The sequence below is a fragment of the Salmo salar genome, chromosome ssa01, assembly GCF_905237065.1.
Source record: "Salmo salar chromosome ssa01, Ssal_v3.1, whole genome shotgun sequence".
Taxonomy (NCBI): Eukaryota; Metazoa; Chordata; class Actinopteri; order Salmoniformes; family Salmonidae; genus Salmo; species Salmo salar.
Window position 1 is genome coordinate 59,881,443 of NC_059442.1, and position 18,722 is coordinate 59,900,164.

General features: G+C 42.3%; 1 protein-coding gene across 4 annotated transcripts in view; it reads left to right on the plus strand.

Moving 5' to 3' along the window:
* Window positions 1–5,548: 5,548 nt before the first annotated feature.
* The window catches only part of LOC106606663 (tetratricopeptide repeat protein 27-like), a 106,372-nt gene continuing 93,198 nt past the window's right edge, over window positions 5,549–18,722 (plus strand). For 3 of the 4 annotated variants that reach the window (XR_006770251.1, XR_001329104.2, XR_001329107.2), the window contains exons 1-2: window positions 5,550–5,769; window positions 5,865–6,006. The gene's annotated coding sequence lies outside the window, so the exon portion shown is untranslated. Of the gene's footprint in view, window positions 5,770–5,864; window positions 6,007–18,722 lie in introns of all 4 variants that reach the window. The other variant, XM_014203023.2, reaches the window with a different exon arrangement.

Sequence of the window (18,722 nt, forward strand, 5' to 3'; positions counted from 1 at the left end):
TTCAAAGTTCTTGAAGTTTTCTGGATTGACTGACCTTCATGTCTTAATAAAGTAATGGACTGTCGTTTCTCTTTGCTTATTTGAGCTGTTGCCATAATATGGACTTAATATTTTACCAAATAGGGCTATCTTCTGTATACCCCCACCCCTACCTTGTCACATAATGCGTTTGAGCCAATCAGTTGTTAAGGTAAGAATATCCACAAATTAACTTTTAACAAGGCACACCTGTTAATTGAAATGCATTCCAGATGGACTACCTCATGCAGCTGATTGAGAGAATGCGAAGAGTGCAAAGCTGTCAAGGCAAAGTCTGGCTATTTTGAAGAATCTCAAATATAAAATATATTTTGATTTCTTTAACACTTTTTTTGGTTACTAAATGATTCCATATGTACATTCATAGTTTTGACGTCTTCACTATAATTCTACAATGTAGAAAATAGTACAAATAAAGAAAAACCCTTGAATGAGTAGGTGTGTCCAAACTTATGACTGGTACTGTATATGCAGTGCATTCGGAAAGTGTTCAGACCCCTTGACCTTTTTCTACATTGTTTTTGTTACGTTACAGCCTTATTCTAAAATTGATTAATTTGTTTTTCCCCCTTATCAATCTACACACAATACCCCATAATGACAAAGCAAACATTGTTTTTTAGTAATTTTGTGCAAATCTATTAAAAATGTAATTTCACATGTACATAAGTATTCAGACCCTTTAATGCTGCCACCATCCTTCACCGTAGGGATGGTGCCAAGTTTCCTCCAGGTGTGACGCTTGGCATTCAGGCCAAAGAGTTCAATCTTGGTTTCATCAGACCAGAGATTCTTGTTTCTCATGGTCTGACAGACCTTTAGGTGCCTTTTGGGAAAATCCAAGCAGGCTGTTGTGCCTTTTACTGAGGACTGGCGTCCGTCTGGCCACTTTACCATAAAGTTCCGATTTGGTGAAGTGCTGCAGAGATGGTTGTCCTTCTGGTAAGTTCTCTCATCACCACAGAGGAACTTTGTAGCTCTGTCATATACCATCGGGTTCTTGGTTACCTCCCTGACCAAGGCCCTTCTCCCCTGATTGCTCAATTTGGCCGGGCAGCCAGCTCAAGGACAAGTCTTGGTGGTTCCAAACTCCTTCCATTTAAGAATGGAGGCTACAGTGTTCTTGGGGACCGTCAATGCTGCAGACATTTTTTATTACCCTTCCCCAGATCTGTGTCTCAGAGCTCTATGGACAATTCCTTCGACCCCATGGCTTGGTTTTTGCTCTGACATGCACTGTCAACTGTGGGACCTTATGTAGGCAGGTGTGTGCCTTTCCAAATCATGTCCAATCCAATTGAATTTACCACAAACGGACTCCAATCAAGTTGTAGAAACATCTCAAGGATAAACAATGAAACAGTATGTACCTGAGCTCAATTTTAAGTCTCAATCAAATGTATTTATAATGCCCTTTTTACATCAGCCGATGTCACAAAGTGACCCAGCCTAAAACCCCAAACAGCAAGCAATGCAGATGTAGAAGCATGGTGGCTAGGAAAAACTCCCTAGAAAGGTGGGAACCTAGGAAGAAACCTAGAGAGGAACCAGGCTCTGAGGGGTGTCCAGTCCTCTGCTGGCTGTGCCGGGTTGGGATTATAACCGTACATGGCCAAGATGTTCAAACGTTCATAGATGACCAGCAGGGTCAAATAATAATCACAGTGGTTGTAGAGGGTGCAACAGGTCAGCACCTGAGTAAATGTCAGTTGGCTTTTCTTAGCCAATCATTCAGAGTTAGAGACAGCAGGTGCGGTAGAGAGTCGAAAACAGCATGTCCGGGACAAGGTAGCACGTCCGGTGAACTGCCGGCAGAACAGTTGAAATTGGAGCAGCAGCACGACCAGGTGGACTGGGGACAGCAAGGAGTCATCAGGCCAGGAAGTCCTGAGGCATGGTCCCAGGGCTCAGGTCCTCTGGGAGGAGAGGGAGAGAATTAGAGGGAGCATACTTAAATTCACACAGGACACCAGATAAGACAGGAGAAATACTCCAGATACAGTTGAAATCGGAAGTTTACATACACCTTAGCCAAATACATTTTAAACTCAGTTTTTCACAATTCCTGACATTTAATCCTAGTGATAATTCGCTGTCTTAGGTCAGTTAGGATCACCACTTTATTTTAAGAATGTGAAATGTCAGAATAATAGTAGAGTGATTTATTTCAGCATTTATTTCTTTCATCACATTCCCAGTGGGTCAGTATTTTACATACATACACTCAATTCGTATTTGGTAGCATTGCCTTTAAATTGTTTAACTTGTTTCAAACGTTTCGGCTAGCCTTCCACAAGCTTCCCACAATAAGTTGGGTGAATTTTGGCCCATTCCTCCTGACAGAGCTGGTGTAACTGAGTCAGGTTTGTAGGCCTCCTTGCTCGCACATGCTTTTTCAGTTCTGCCCACAACTTTTCAATGGGATTGAGGTCAGGGCTTTGATGGCCACTCCCAATACCTTGACTTTGTTGTCCTTAAGCCATTTCCTGACTGATGTCTTGAGATGTTCCTTCAATATATCCACATTATTTTCCTGCCTCATGACGCCATCTATTTTGTGAAGTGCACCAGTCCCTCCTGCAGCAAAGCACCCCCCACAACATGATGCTGCCACCCCCGTGCTTCACGGTTGGGATGGTGTTCTTCGGCTTGCAAGCATCCCCTTTTTCCTTCAAACATAATGGTCATTATTGCAAAACAGTTCTATTTTTGTTTCATCAGACCAGAGGACACCAAAGTACGATCTTTGTCCCCATGTGCAGTTGCAAACCGTAGTCTGGCTTTTTCATGGTGGTTTTGGTGCAGTGGCTTCTTCCTTGCTGAGTGGCCTTTCAGGTTATGTCGATATAGGACTCGTTTTACTGTGGATGTAGATACTTTTGTACCTGTTTTCCTCCAGCATCTTCACAAGGTCCTTTGCTCTTGTTCTGGGATTGATTTGCACTTCTCGCACCAAAGTACGTTCATCTCTAGGAGACAGAATACGTCTCCTTCCTGAGCTGTATGATGGCTGTGTACTATTGTTTGTAGAGATGAACGTGGTACCTTCAGGCATTTAGAAATTGCTCCCAAGGATGAACCAGACTCATGGGGGTCTTCAATTTTTTTTTTTGTGAGGTCTTGGCTGATTTTTTTGATTTTCCCATGATGTCAAGCAAAGAGGCACTGAGTTTGAAGGTAAGCCTTGAAATACATCCACAGGTACACTTCCAAATGACTCAAATGATGTCAATTAGCCAATCAGAACTTCCAAAGCCATGACATCATTTTCTGGAATTCTCCAAGCTGTTTAAAGGCACAGTCAACTTTGTGTATATAAACTTCTGACCCACTGGAATTATGATATAGTGAGTTATAAGTGAAATAATTTGTCTGAACAATTGTTGGAAAAATTACTTGTCATGCACAGAGTAGATGTCCCAACCGACTTGCCAAAACTATAGTTTGTTAACAAGACATTTGTGGAGTGGTTGAAAAACAAGTTTTAATGACTCCAACCTAAGTGTATGTAAACTTCCGACTTCAACTGTATACCTTAGCCCCCTGACACAAACTATTGCAGTATAAATACTGGAGGCTGAGACAGGATGGGTCTCAGCCTCCAGTCTCATAGCAATAGGTCCGAAATCTTATGGTTAAGGTATTTCAGTTTTTTTTGCTTTGTCATTTTGGGATGTTCTGTGTAGATTGATTAGGAAACAATTGTATTCATTTTTGAATAAGGCTGTAACGTAACAATGTGGAAAAAGTCGAAGGGGTCTGAATACTTTCCGATGCACTGTATATGAACAAAATTGTATTTCTACCGGTAAGTGTTATTTTAGGATTATTTTCTTTGGCAACTTTGGTATGAGCTGAATAAACGCCTCCGTTCTGTACATTGCCTTGGAAGAATGAACTCCGCAAAGGGACTCTGCTTCGCCTTGTTTCTGAGAACATCTACGTTTATCCCTTCCGTAATGGAGTTTTAGTCTTTGATTTTGGTTTAGCCAGTGTGCACAATTGAGTTTTCCCCTTTTCCTCATATAAGTTGAAGAAATTGTGAAAATGAGACTAAAGGGCACTTTCTTAACTCTGATCCCTCTTGAAACCTTTTTTTTTTATTTTATTTTTTTCTTTCAGTGTGGTTTGAGCTCATTATAGTCCACTTGTTTGCCCAGCGTTGGTTTGTCCTACAGTCCTGCCACCAGGTCATTAGTAGCAGATCACAGTTTAAGATTGTTCTGCTTAATTATAGTTGACTTCTGCTAGGCTTGAAATGTTGGTTTGCTGATTTTTGTTGTGGGGGTGTGTGTGAGGGGTGCTTAACAGTGTGTGAAGGGTGACCAGATTCTGCGGGCTATGAAACAGCCAATCCGTATTCCAGAGGAGCAGCCAGTAAAAGAGCACACAATCCCTTTTACTACTCTGTGTGCGCTCCGGGTTGTGAAAGGCATGCAGATGGAAAAGGGGATTTTTACTATCCAATTTCACCCTCTCCCTTTCTCTTTCCCTAGCATTGCTGTTGGTTTTGAGTTGACACCGAGAGAATGGGATAAAATAAAAATGTATTTCAAGCATTGACTGTCATTGTGACCTGTTTTCATTTTCTCTTCTTCACTCTACCATAATATTTCCAGAGAATTTAAATTAGTCAATGTTCATTCGAACAATGCCCAGATAAGACTTAATAAAAGGATTAGCTGGAAACCCGTCAAGATAAATGCTCAATTGTTCTGTGTGGGCTCATGCTAATGTTATATGGTTGCTTGCATGTCACGCTGTATTCATTTGCTGCCAGGGTTGTGATCAGTAGGCATGAAATAGGATAACTTTTTGAAGGTAAGTGAAATGGTTAGCTGGTAGTAATGGGGTGGGCAATATAGTTATGTATCGCAAAATATTATTTTTTTGACAATATTTGACTCCAAGTCATTTGTGTAAAATAAATAAATAAATTGTCCCCTCCCCTTGCACATTTCACAACAGCCCAGGAAGCGAATTTCCTTGTGTGAAGGTGACAAGGCGCAAAGGAAATCTCCTTGGCGCTGGCCTGGGCTGCCTCTATAAATTTTGAATGGGGAAACGCGAGGGTACGCTGCACCATGAATTATACACATTAGGAGTGAGGAATAATCTCCACACCGTGCACAGCCTTCAATGACACCAAACTGGTAATCATGTCGGACGGGGAGAGGTGGAGCCAAGGACAAAGCCAAAACACCTCTCTCTTTAATGTGTCGCCTCAAGGTATCTCTCGCTCACGATGTTGCTGACCAACGGCCTCATGGAATTGGTCTGCAGGTGCACTGAGCTCTAATTGACCTCTGGATGGTCTTCAGGGGACGTCCGTGATCAAAATAATGCTGAATACTTTTGTTTTAGGAGTAGATGTGCCATCTTTTAGTGCTAAACGGGATGTGGGATGGTATGTTTTGAGAACTTGGAAGAAGTGAAAAATAATATTGAATCTTTTCTTTTTTTTTCACCGCTGAACTGATTTATGATATCAATGTAAATAGTAATACATTTAACTGAAAAAGAAAAAGGACCATTTTAACCCCCCTCATCTTTTCTGCAGTAATGAAGTGTGGGCCTCTGTTCTCTGATGGAACCCTCCAGAACCTGTCCATCCAGTTCCACCTTGAATGTGGCTTCACCTCTCTGACCTACTATGAGAACAACCCAGCCAAGGAGCACTTCCAACGGGCCAAGGAACTCTCCTAACTGGCCTAGAGATGAACATGATAGGTAAGTAACAGTCTCAACATACAGTAACAGCCTAGGCTTTAGAAGGCCTACAGTTTTGGTCATGGAAGTGTAACGTGCTCTTTTCTCCATGCAAGTGCTCTGGGCAAACGGACTCGCTTCCAGCAGAACTTCCTTGCCCAGCTGATCCTGGATGTCAAGAGTAAGGAGGATACCCCAGCTCCCGAGCTAGACGTTGAGCTGACCCTCTCCCCCACCCCACTGGCCTGCCTGCCCAAGGTAAGCATTCTCTACCCCTTTCACCTTCACCCTCACTCACATGGGGGGCAAATCCAGTGTGATACTAAGTGTCTCCAGCAGAGGGGGATCTCTACCCCTCGACCATAACTGATATCATGTTGTGGCACTGAAATGGCCTTGGAAGATCAGGACGAAAAGTGACTCCAGGGAGATGTTTCACTTGCTCGCTGCTTCATTACAGGACTTGTATGTTCTGTTAAGATGAATTACCATTATCTAAATGTGATTTCTGTCATTCTGAGCCCTGTCGGTGGACGCCCTAATGGGTTTACGCACCGAATGCATATGGGTACGGTACATTTCTCAAATGGCCGGTAAATTAAAAATCTTCCTGGTCAGTGTCTGGCTCCACATTTTCCTAACGGAAACCTTGACACTACACACACACACACACTTGCACCCTACCCTACATGCTCCTCCATATCCACTCAGCTTGCCACTGCAAGGTACCTCAACCCTGGCCTGCATGATCTGCAGAGACTCCTCTCGCCACAGATTTCCTCGCTAGTTCTCGGTTCTAAATGAGATGAAATGTGTAGCTTCATCGTCTAGTTACACATATGAGATCCAAGTAGGCATTTCTATTGCTATACAGCCTAGGCTTCCTCTTTGGATCCACCCTTATTTTTAAAATTGAATTGAAGTGTGTCAACCTGTTTTTGCTTGGTCATCATGGGGTATATTATGTCTGAATACTTTCTGAGTGCTTTGTACTTTAAAATGACAAAAAAACTAATGGAAACTGTAGAAATGATAATGGACCTTCATTCATGCAGTTTTTTGACTGGGTCCAGCTCTCTAATAAACACCAAAATGAAAGCTAGACAGTCGGAGGATAGAACATTAAAAAAATGATGGATGGAGGACTTTTTATTTTATTTTGACGGCAAAGAAATATATCACATTTTCAGTGTGGCCCTCCGGACCTTGTTGAAGACTGAATGCCGCCCATGGGCCCAAATTTGTTTGACACCTCTGGTCTAGAGACTATTTGAGAATGGCAACTCATTTCAACAGTCGTGCCAGTTTCTCTCCACTCTTGTCTTCAAATTCTCAACATTTAAGAATCAATCAACTTCAATTTATGTCATTTTTTATTCCAATTCAAAATGAAAGTTCTCCCTGTTTCTTTTCAATATCTTTTCAAATTCAATACTCAGTTATTTTGGGTAACATCTCCCGGAACACCTCAAGAACTGCACTCCTTCAAATACAAAATGAAAACAGATTTCCTGGACATTCCATACAATGACTGATTGCAATAATCTCCTGCCGCTATTGATTAACCCCTGATGCATTGTTTTTCATTTTCTTTAAATCCTCAACTATGTATTTCTGTTTTATTAATCAGGATACAGTTTATTTATTTCGTTGTTTAAATATTTGAAAGTGGAGGTGCCTTGAAAGCCCCTCAGGGTAGTTTTTTCTTCCTCTCCAGCACATGCACTTTCCGCTTGCCTTTTTAACTCATTACATGGTTTTGTATTTTTCTTGTGTGCAAATATATTGAATTCGCTTTTCTCTTATCAAAACTGGTTAAACTCATTTTTTTATTACCTTGTAGGCACCTGCAACTTACAACAAATAGGGTAAATGACACTTACCTAAAATCACTTGCCTTCAATCAAATATATTAGAATTTTGAATAATTTTGCCCAGGCATTTTCTGACTATGAAATGAAAAATCTTAATTTCATAATTATTTTTTGGTTCTGTGCTGTTGTAAATCGCACAGTGTTTTTTTCAATTTCAACTTACTTTAGAAGAGATCGAATCGTGCATGGGGGCAAATATACTTGACCGCATCTGTACCCGTAATTGACTTCTCGCTGTTGGTTGGTATGAAGACTTTACAGTGTTAGCCCCCTGGTCTGCCCATACATTAAATTATCTAAGATCTAATAGATGTTACAAAATGCTTCATATGCTCTATAGCAGTGTCGTGGCGAGTGTAGTGACCTATGCCATTGTGTGCTGGAAATTGAGGGGAATAGGCGTTGTCGTACCCTCTTTACGACTGTCTTGGTGTGTTTGGACCATGATAGTTTGTTGGTGATGTGGACACCAAGGAACTTGACGCTCTCAACCTGCTCCACTACAGCCCAGTTGATGAGAATGGGGTTGTGCTCGGTCCTCCTTTTCCTGTAGTCCACAATCATCTCATTTGTCTTGATCAAGTTGAGGGAGAGGTTGTTGTACTGGCACCACACGGCCAGGTCTCTGACCTCCTCCCTATAGGCTGTCTCATCGTTGTCGGTGATCAGGCCTACCACAGTTGTGTCATCTGCAAACTTAATGATGTTGTTTGAGTCGTGCTTGACCATGCAGTTGTGGGTGAACAGGGAGTACAGGAGGGGACTGAGCACGCACCCCTGGGGAGCTCCAGTGTTGAGGATCAGCGTGGCAGATGTGTTGTTACCTACCCTTACCACCTGGAGGCTGCCCGTCAGGAAGTCCAGGATCCAGTTGCAGAGGGAGGTGTTTAGTCCTACGGTCCTTAGCTTAGTGATGAGCTTTGAGGGCACTATGGTGTTGAACGCTGAGCTGAAGTCAATTAATAGCATTCTCATATAGGTGTTCCTTTTGTCCAGGTGCGAAAGGGCAGTGTGGAGTGCAATAGAGATTGGATCTGTTTGGGCGGTATGCAAATTGGAGTGGGTCTAGAGTTTCTTGGATAATGGCGTTGATGTGAGCTATTACCAGCCTTTCAAAGCACTTTATGGCTACAGACGTGAGTGCTATGGGTTGGTAGTCATTTAGGCAGGTTACCTTAGTGTTCTTGGGCACAGGGACTATGGTGGTCTGCTTGAAACATGTTGGTATTACAGACTCCGTCAGGGACAGGTTTAAAACATCAGCGAAGATACTTGCCAGTTAGTCAGCGCATGCTCGGAATACACATCCTGGTTATCCGTCTGGCCCTGTGGCCAAGTGAATGTTGACCTGTTTAAAGGTCTTACATCGGCTGTGGAGAGCATGATCACACAGTCTTCTGGAACAGCTGATGCTCTCATGCATGTTTCAGTTTTACTTTGCCTCAAAGCAAGCATAGAAGTAATTTAGCTCATCTGGTAGGCTCGTGTCACTGGGCACCTCGCGGCTGTGTTTCCCTTTGTAGTCTGTAATAGTTTACAAGCCCTGTCACATCCGACGAGCGTCGGAGCCGGTGTAGTACGATTCCGTCTTAGTCCTGTAATGACACTTTGCCTGTTTGCTGGTTCGTCGGAGGGCACAGCAGGATTTCTTATAAGCGTCCGGGTTAGAGTCCCGCTCCTTGAAAGCGGCAGCTCTACCCTTTAGCTCAGTGCGGATGTTCCCTGTAATCCATGGCTTCTGCTTGGGGTATGTACATACAGTCACTGGGGGGGGGAGACATCATCGACGCACTTATTGAAGTCAGTGTGTGGTGTACTCCTCAATACCATTGGAAGAATCCCAGAACATATTCCAGCCTGTGCTAGCAAAACAGTCCTCTATCTTAGCATCTGATTCATCTGACCACTTTTTTTTATTGACCTAGTCACTGGTGCTTCCTGCTTTAGTTTTTGATTGTAAGCAGGAATCAGGAGGATATAATTATGGTCAGATTTGCCAAATGGAGGGCGAGGGAGAGCTCTGTACTCATCTTTGTGTGTGGATTAAAGGTGGTCTGGAGTTTTTTTCCCCTCTGGTTGCACATTTAACATGCTGGTAGAAATGATGTTAAAGGGTATCCCTGCATTCAAGTCTCCGGCCACTAGGAGCGCCGCATCTGGATGAGCGTTTTTGTGTTTGCTAATGGCCGTGTAAAACTCAGAGTGCGGTCCTAGTGCCAGCATCGGTTTGTGGTGATAAATAGAATATTGATGAAAACTCTCTTGGTAAATAGTGTGGTTTACAGCTTCTCGTGAGATGCTCTATTTCAGGCGAGCAAAACCTCGAGACTTCCTTAGATTTCGTGCTCCAGCTGTTGTTTACAAATATACACAGACTTCCACCCCTTGTCTTATTGGAGGCAGCTGTTCTATCCTGCCAAAAAAGCATAAAACCCTCCAGCTGTATGTTATTCATGTCATCGTTCAGCCACAACTCGGTGAAACATAAGATATTTACGTTTTTAATGGCCTGTTGGTAGGATATACGTCCTCGTAGTTCGTCTATTTTATTACCCAATCATTGTACTTTGGCTAATAGGACCGTTGGTAAAGGCAGATTACCCACTCGCCGTCAGATCCTTACAAGGCACCCAGGCCTACGTCCCCAATATCTCTGTCTCTTTCTTCTACGAATGATGAGGATGAGGGCCTTGTCGGGCGTCTGAAGTAAATCTTTCATGTCTGACTCGTTAATGAAACCATCTTCTTTCAGTACAGGGTGAGTAATCACCGAAAACACTCACAAACTTTTACAGATGCACAATCGAGAGCGTCCTGTCGGGCTGTATCACCGCCTGGTACGGCAACTGCTCCGCCCACAACCGTAAGGCACTCCAGTGGGTAGTGAGGTCTGCACAAAGCATCACCGAGGGCAAACTACCTGCCCTCCAGGACTCCTACACCACCCGGTGTCACAGGAAGGCCAAAAAGATCATCAAGGACAACAACCACCCGAGCCACTGCCTGTTCACCCCACTATCATCCAGAAGACGAGGTCAGTACAGATGCATCAGAGCTGGGACCGAGAGACTGAAAAACAGCTTCTATCTCAAGGCCATCAGACTGTTAAACAGCCATCACTAACATTGAGTGGCTGCTGCCAACATACTGACTCAAATCTCTAGCCACTTTAATAATAAAAAATTGGATGTAATAAATGTATCACTAGTCACTTTAAACAATGCCACTTTATATAATGTTTACGTACCCTACATTACTCATCTCATATGTATACACTGTACTCTATACCATCAACTGCATCTTGCCAATGCCGTTCGGCCATCGCTCATCCATATATTTATATGTACATATTCTTATTCTTTCCTTTACACTTGTATGTATAAGGTAGTTGTTGTGAAATTGTTAGATTACTTGTTAGATATTACTGCACGATCGGAACTAGAAGTACAAGCATTTCGCTACACGCATTAACATCTGCTAACCATGTGACCAATAAAATTTGATTTGATTTGAATCGCTGTCCTGATATCTGGAAACTCTTTTCAGTCATAAGAGACGGTGGCAGAAGCATTATGTACAAAATAAGTTACAAATAACATGAAAAAACACTCACAATTGGTTAGGGGACGGTAAAACGGCAGCCATCTCCTGCGGCGCCATAAAAAAATAAGAATTTTACGCATGCTTTGATTAAAACAATTTCCCAAATAGGGATTAATAATGTAATACTCTACTGTCTACTCTATTAACCTGCACTCTGGAAATATGTAAGCCGCTGATTTAAGACATCGTCACACAAAGCCCAAATTACAGGGAGTGATGCTGTAACCGCTCTGTTTGGTTACTACAGTGAGAATAATCTGCTGGGTTTTTGCTTAATCATGCTGAGTATCTTAGAACCTCTTCACACTTGCTAAATTTTTTGCAAAAATACAGTCTGCTACACATTACTCAAATGTAAACTTGCGTACGTGCTCTGTCTTGACCGCTCTCTCTGGAAGTAGAGCACGACACTCGCCTGACAGTTGCCCCCCTTAAAGCAGGGCAGTGTAAACATAATTTTCTCATTGTTTTCATGGGGCCCAGAGTTTTCCTGATCTGGTTGTAGGCTAACCTAACGAACTCTGGACCCTAGTTGTAGCGTTTGACAGTAATAAATCAGCTGTGAAAACCAAAAACTGTTTTGTATGGCCTATGATTTCTGATCAGGTCATATGGTTTAAAAAAAAGAAAACGCCTTGAAAAACTACTGGCCTTAGGGAGGATGAAAACAAACCTTTTACACAGACAGAGACAACTGCGATTAGACAAAAACTAACAGAAAGAGTAAAAGGGTAGGCCTTTGCATCTGTAATTAAAAAGATACTCGTACAGTTTGGGCTCCCGAGTGCCACAGAGCTCTAAGGCACTGCATCTCAGTGCAAGAGGCGTCACTACTGTCCCTTGTTTGAATCCAGGCTGTATCACATCCGGCCGTGACTGGGAGTCCCATAGGGCGGCGCACAATTGGACCAGCATTGTCCGGGTTCGGCCGGGGTAGGCCGTCATTGTAAATAAGAATTTGTTCTTAACTGACTTGCCTAGTTAAAGGTAAAATAAATAAAAATACAATTACTTATTTGTTTTCAAATCAAGCTTTTATTTCTACAGCATATTTCAGACATGTAATGAAACACAATGTACTTCACAGGAAAAAACTAAAAACAATAAATAAAAACTTTAATATTTACTACACAACAAACATAAGAGGATAAACAAAAGAATAACAAAAATGGAACAACTAAAAAGCTCTCTAAGGAAAAGCAAAGCTAAAAAGATGTTTTAAGATCTCTTTTAAGTATGCCCACATTTTCGGCCCTTCTCAGGTTCTCTGGCAGGCTATTCCAGAGGCTGGGTGCATAGTAACTAAACGCTGCCTCTCCATGCCTCTTGATCCCAGGCTGGGGGCATAGTAACTAAAGGCTGTCTCTCCATGCCTCTTGGTCCTAGGCTTTGGGATAGTTAAAAGGCCAGTGCCAGAGGACCTGAGGGACCTACTGGGCACATAACTTAACTTAAAAACATGTCTGACATGTATTGGGTGGACAATCGTGGATTGATTTAAAAACCAGTAGAAGAATCTTAAAAGTAATTCTAAAACTCACAGGCAGCCAGTGCAGAGACCTTAAAACTAGTAGTGCACGATTCAAGGATTTTTGGAGCTGTCACTGACTCCTGTGAACACGCCGGAACGGGTGCACACACACACATCACCTCAGAGTCCAACTAGGAAGACTACATTTGCGTTCTAGAGGACTCGCATGAGCATCCTTGACAGATGACGCGGCTCACTCGACACTGATAAGCCTAATCTTTGCTATGTATAGCCCTATTCGGACGGTATTAGTAGAGGCGTTGGTTTTGTAATTATTGTCCAAGCATGTGCGTTATTCCAGAGGACGATTCACACGGGATTAGTTTTTCCAAACTTCCCACTAATTCTTCATTTTTTCAAATTGAATTGACTCTTACGACAGAAACTTGGAGGCTTTTATTGTAGGCGTGAAGATATTTCAATGTCATGTCTGGACGATAATAGGCTTCACTGATAACTCGTGCTTGGCTGCCAAAAGTATAGCTCTCCCCATAATATTTACATTTATGAAGTGTGATCATAATCATCCATGGTAGACGTCCTTCCTAATAACAATGCCCCACATCCTGCTAATTTGAGCTGCTGAACCGTATTTGAACTTGACTATTTATGGATGAGTAAGTGAACTTGCCATTAACAAAAGGTTTTGTGGGGACGCTGCTTTGCGATCGATTGCCTTGGACAGGGCTCTCCAACCCTGCTCGTGGAGAGCTGCCATTCTGTAGGTTTTCACTCCAAACCTAATCTAGCGCATCTGAATCAATAATTAGTTGGTTGATACGCGGAGTCAGGTTAGTTACAAATGCGGTTGGAGTGTGAACTTACAGGAAGGTAGCTCTCCAGGAACAGGGTTGGAGAGCCCTGACCTAGGACATCAACAGCCAGCCAGGGCTTCATTAAATAAGCTATAGTCAATACTTTTGATTGTACATTTTAGGCCAAAGTAAACTGATGCTTGGCGCTTCTTCAACTTCAATTCACTGGCAGTACGAAGAATAGCTTAGCCATACTCGGTGATATACAGTGCATTCTGAAAATATTCCAACCCCTTGACTTTCCACACTTTGTTACTTTACAGCCTTATTCTAAAATTGATTAATTGATGTTTTCCTCTTCAATCTACACACAATACCCCATAATGACATAAACATTTTTTCATGAGTATTCAGACCCTTTGCTATGAGACTCGAAATTGAGCTCTGGTGCATCCTGTTTCCATTGATCATCCTTGATGTTTCTACAACTTCATTGGAATCCACCTGTGGTAAATTCAATTGATTGGACATGATTTGGAAAGGTGCACACCTGTTTATATAAGATCCCACAGTTGACAGTGCATGTCAGAGCAAAAACCAAGCCATGAGGTCAAAGGAATTGTCCGTAGAGCTCCGAGACACAGGACTGTGTCGAGGCATGGATCTGGGGAAGGGTACCAAAAAAAATTCTGCAGCATTGAAGATCCCAAAGAACACAGTGGCCTCCATAATTCTTAAATGGAAGTGGTTTTGAACTATCAAGACTCTTCCTAGAGCTGGCCGCCCAGCTAAACTGCGCAATCGGGGGAGAAGGGCCTTGGTCAGGGAGGTGACCAGGAACCCGATGGTCACTCTGACAGAGCTCCAGAGTTCCTCTGTGTAGACGGGAGAACCTTCCAGAAGGACAACCATCTCTGCAGCACTTTTTACTGAGGAGTGGCCAAACGGAAGCCACTCCTCAGTAAAAAGCACATGACAGCCCGCTTTGTAGTTTGCCGAAAGGCACCTAAGGGACTCTCAGACCGTGATAAACAAGATTCTCTGGTCTGATGAAACCAAGATTTGAACTCTTTGGCCGAATACCAGTTGCCACGTCTGGAGGAAACCTTTCACCATCCCTACGGTGAAGCATGGTGGTGGCAGCATCATGCTGTGGGGATGTTTTTCAGCGGCAGGGACTGGGAGACTAGTCAGGATCGAGGGAAAGATGAACAGAGCAAAGTACAGAGAGATCCTTGATGAAAACATGCTCCAGAGCGCTCAAGACATCGGACTGGGGCTCACCTTACAGTGGGACAACAACCCTAAGCAAACAGCCAAGATAACACAGGAGTGGTTTCGGGACAAGTCTCTGAATGTCCTTGAGTGGCCCAGCCAGAGCTTGGACTTGAACCCGATCTAACATCTCTTGAGAGACCTGAAAATAGCTGTGCAGCGACACTCCCCATCCAACCTGACAGAGCTTGAGAGGATCCGCAGAGAAGAATGGGGGAACTCCTCAAATACAGGTGTGCCAAGCTTGTAGCATCATACCGAAATAAGACTTGAGGCTGTAATCGCTGCCAAAGGTGCTTCAACAAAGTAATGAGTAAAGGGTCTGAATACTCATGTAAATGTGATATTTCATCATTTTTTTAAATAACTTTTTTTTTTATAAAAAAAATGTATTTGTAATAGATGTGCAGAATGTTCTGTCTTTGCTTTGTCATTATGGGGTATTGTGTATAGATTGAAGGGGGGGGGGGGCAATTTTAGAATAAGGCTGTAACATAACAAAATGTGGACAAAGTCAAGTGATCTGAATACTCTACGAATGCACTGTCTATATATAAACAAACTGAACAGTACCGGACCCAAAATCAAACCTTGTGGAACGCCACGTGTTATGTATTTTCTCTGAGTTATGTTCACCAAGGGTGACACATTCTCGACCGGTTAAATAGGTCCTAAACCAATTTAGAAATAGATCAGAGAGGCCAACCCACCTCTCCAGTCTGTCCAGAAAGACATCATGGCCAACAGTGTTGAATGCAGCACTTACAGTTGAAGTTTACATAGACCTTAGCCAAATACATTTAAGCTCAGTTTTTCACAATTCCTGTCATTTAATCCTAGTAAAAATTCCCTGTCATAGGTCAGTTACGATCACCACTTTATTTTAAGAATGTGAAATGTCAGAATAATAGTAGAGAGAATGATTTATTTCAGCTTTTATTTCTTTCATCACATTCCCAGTGGGTCAGAAGTTTACATACACTCAATTAGTATTTGGTAGCATTGCCTTTAAATTGTTTAACTTGGGTCAAATGTTTTGGGTAGCCTTCCACAAGCTTCCCACAATAAGTTGGGTGAATTTTGGCTCATTCCTCCTGACAGAGCTAGTGTAACTGAGTCAGGTTTGTAGGCCTCCTTGCTCGCACACGTTTTTTTCAGTTCTGCCCACAAATTCTCTATAGGTTTAAGGTCAGGGCTTTGTTGTCCTTAAGCCATTTTGCCACAACTTTGGAAGTATGCTTGGGGTCATTGTCCATTTGGAAGACCCATTTGCGACCAAGCTTGAACTTCCTGACTGATGTTGCTTCAATATATACACATAATTTTCCTGCCTCATGATGCAATCTATTTTATAAAGTCCACCAGTCCCTCCTGCAGCAAAGCACCCCCACAACATGATGCTGCCAACCCCGTGCTTCACAGTTGGGATGGTGTTCTTCGGCTTGCAAGCCTCCCCCCTTTTCCTCCAAACATAACGATGGTCATTATGGCCAAACAGTTCTATTTTTGTTTCATCAGGCCCAAAAAGTATTATCTTTGTCCCCATGTGCAGTTGCAAACCGTAGTCTGGCTTTTTTTATGGAGGTTTTAGAGCAGTGGCTTCTTCCTTGCTGAGCGGCCTTTCAGGTTATGTCGATATAGGACTCATTTTTCTGTGGATATAGATACTTTTGTACCTGTTTCCTCCAGCATCTTCACAAGGTCCTTTGCTGTTGTTCTGGGATTGATTTGCACTTTTCGCACCAAAGTACCTTCATCTCTAGGAGACAGAACGCGTCTCCTTCCTGAGCTGTATGACAGCTCCGTGGTCCCATGGTGTTTATAGTTGCGTACTATTGTTTGTACAGCTGAACGTGGTACCTCTGATTTTTCTTTCTGAGGTCTTGTCTGATTTCTTTAGATTTTCCCATGATGTCAAGCAAAGAGGCACTGAGTTTGAAGGTAGGCCTTGAAATACATCCACAGGTACACCTCCAATTGACTCAAATGATGTATATTAGCCTATCAGAAGCTTCTAAAGCCATGACATCATCTTCTGGAACTTTCCAAGTTCTTTAAAAGCATAGTCAACTTAGTGTACGTAAACTTCTGACCCACTGGAATTGTTATACAGTGAATTATAAGTGAAATAATCTGTCTGTGAACAATTGTTGGAAAAATTACTTGTCATGCACAAAGTAGATGTCCCAACCGACTTGCCAAAACTGTAGTTTGTTAACAAGAAATTTGTGGAGTGGTTGAAAAACAAGTTTTAATGACTCCAACCTAAGTTTATGTAAACTTCGGACTTCAACTGTAGATTAGAGAGCTGTTTGGCGCCTGTGTTGGCTCTAAGATAATTTACCATTTTGACAAAGGCTGTCTCTGTGCTGTGGTGGGCCAGATTGGAATCAAACATTTTGTTGGCACTTAAATTAATTTTGCGGTTTGAAAATATAATTTTCTGGAAAATAGGAGGTTGGAGTGATTTAACAATAGCTTGCACTTCTTCAGATATGCAATTAAAAACTGTTTTGAAGAAGGTGGAGGGGTTAGGATGGAGAAGGCCACTAGAAGGCTTAAGTTGTGATATCACTTTCCTGAGCATGTCTGTATCAACCAGAGAAAATAAATCCTTAGTGCTTTTGCGTGGTAGACTAGAGCACATATCGTCAAACTTCTCATCAGTTCTTGCTTGACTAATACCCAGCCAAAATTTAAATATATCGCAACTCTCATCATATTTAGATGTGGAGGGAAGTTCACATAGGTTTGCGGGGGTAGGATTTATGAGGACATCCATCAATGGTCGGGAAGAGCACTCTCAAATTATTCCGATTATTAGTGATCAAGTTAGAAAAATGAGCCTGTCTGGCATTTCTAATTGCCTTGTTATATACGCCAAGTTGCTCTCAGAATATCATAATGGATCTGCAACTTTGACTCTCTCCACTTCCTTGCCTTTCTGCAATTTCTTTTTAATTTATTAGTTTTCTCACCTATCCAAAGGTGCTTTCTGTTTGGATGTGGCCTTTTTCAACGTTACTGGAGCTATGGCATCAATGGTTGCCTTTAGTTGGATATTATAGTGATCAATGAAATAATCACAAGAGGAAGGCAGAGTAGGTGATGTGGTATTGTTCATACCTCTGAAGTTGTTACAGATTTTATTGAGTGTAAGATGGCGTTTCTTAATAATGCGTTCAGTATTACCCTGTGCTAAGCGCATCAAGGTAGTAAAAAATACACAGTGATCAGATAAAGCGACATCAAGAATAGAGGATATGTCAATAGAAAGCCCCGTGGTATTAACCAGAACCAGAGTATGGCCGCGGTTATGGATGGGCCCAGTAACATGTTGGATAAAGTCCATAGAGCTCAAAAGATTCATAAATTCAATGGCCTTGGAGTCGGTCTCTTTGTCAACATGAATATTAAAATCACCCAACACAATGATTTTATCATTGTTCTCAAGGACAATAGTTCAGAGAAATCATTAAAGAAAGTGGGGCAGTGCTTTGGTGGCCTATATAGGGTTATGGCCAGCACTGGTGGCTGACAATTAAACAGTATAGCATGATGCTCAAAAGACCCAAATTAAATGTTATTCTACAATGTAGAAAAATAGTAAAAATAAAGAAAACCCTTAAATGAGTAGGTTTGTCCAAACTTTTGACTGGTACTGTACAGCAGGGCTATTCACTTTTATTGATGGATTTGAAAGTCCATCTGTCTAACAGTGAATGTATTGCAATCAAATCAGAAGTGTTGCTGACCTTGAGACCCAGATTGGAATACCCCTACCATATACTGTACATCTCCTGTATGCAAGTCTTATGTGTCCTGTATTTCTTCAGTCATCTCCAAAAACAGCGCTGGCCTCCCTCCATCGTCCTCCTGGCTGTGGCGGGTATCCAGCTAGCTCCCAGGCTCTGCTACTCAGGGTAATGCCCTCAT